The sequence below is a fragment of the Seriola lalandi genome, unplaced genomic scaffold, assembly GCF_002814215.2.
Source record: "Seriola lalandi dorsalis isolate HSWRI2012SDOR001 ecotype SW California unplaced genomic scaffold, Sedor1 jcf7180002043929, whole genome shotgun sequence".
In the NCBI taxonomy this organism is placed as follows: Eukaryota; Metazoa; Chordata; class Actinopteri; order Carangiformes; family Carangidae; genus Seriola; species Seriola lalandi.
Window position 1 is genome coordinate 1 of NW_019514497.1, and position 1,044 is coordinate 1,044.

Sequence of the window (1,044 nt, forward strand, 5' to 3'; positions counted from 1 at the left end):
ACAAAACTGAACCATGAGTATGACAGAACTATGCATGGGATGCTGTTGACAGCTAGAATATAGTATAACCCTACATGTCTTAAATTGTCTTTAGGACCCAGAATGTTCTGGGAGAGAAGGGTCGTCGGATCAGAGAGCTGACCGCTGTGGTTCAGAAGAGGTTTGGTTTCCCTGAGGGCAGCGTGGAGGTAAGAGCCAGGATGAATTTATCACGAAGAGAAAATAATTACAGTATTGTAACAGCAGGATTTAATAGTATATTAACTACTTACTATACTACTTAAATTTTCAGTTTTTTTTTTGTTTTTTTGTTGTTTTTTTTTAGCTTAGCCATTCAACATTTGACCAATGTTAATAGAGGTAACACCATGCCTAACACTTGACTACAATTAACAGTCTATTACTGTACTGAAATATTGAAAACAACTTATGTTAAGATGAATGCAGGTGCAAAGGCTCCTGAATCTTGATTGTCCTCCCTTCAGTGATGATACGATGACGAGACAGAACAGGACTCAGTCTGTGTCTGCTGGTTACTGGTTCAGGTCCACGTTCTGTGGTTCTGCTCCAGTTCCTCAGATCAGGGAGTCTTTCCAAGTGAAGACACAGAGGCATTTGTCTGAGAAGGGTCAAGGCATCAGGAGTGTACTGCACTGCATTTCCTAAAACAGAGTCAACATTCCTGACAGTAGTAGTGATAGTTCCTGTCAACTGCATATTCTTTCGCAGAGTAGGATGTATGTGAACTCAAGGAAAAAGTAAATGTTTCAGCAATAGTGGCTCCCTAACTTACTAATGAGTTTAGGATTCATTTCATAGTTCGGCATTGGCAGCATTCATCATGTTTGACTGAACTGTCTCCCCTCTCTTAGCTGTATGCTGAGAAAGTTGCCACTCGTGGTCTGTGTGCCATCGCTCAGGCAGAGTCTCTGCGCTACAAGCTGCTGGGAGGCCTGGCTGTTCGTAGGTAAGCAGTGTTATAAAAGAACAAGGCATAGGTTTATAGTTTTAAAACACACACACACACACACACACACACACACA

The 1,044-nt window shown here is 41.6% G+C and overlaps 1 long non-coding RNA gene and 1 other non-coding gene across 2 annotated transcripts; both read left to right on the forward strand.

The window, feature by feature from the left end:
* Positions 1-83: 83 nt before the first annotated feature.
* On the forward strand, positions 84-991 carry LOC147819821 (uncharacterized). Its single transcript, XR_015436339.1, has 2 exons — positions 84-188; positions 873-991. It is a non-coding gene; the product is annotated as an uncharacterized LOC147819821 (long non-coding RNA).
* Positions 480-628, forward strand: LOC111648608 (small nucleolar RNA SNORD15). The gene has a single exon (XR_002760161.1). It is a non-coding gene; the product is annotated as a small nucleolar RNA SNORD15 (small nucleolar RNA).
* Positions 992-1,044: the final 53 nt, after the last annotated feature.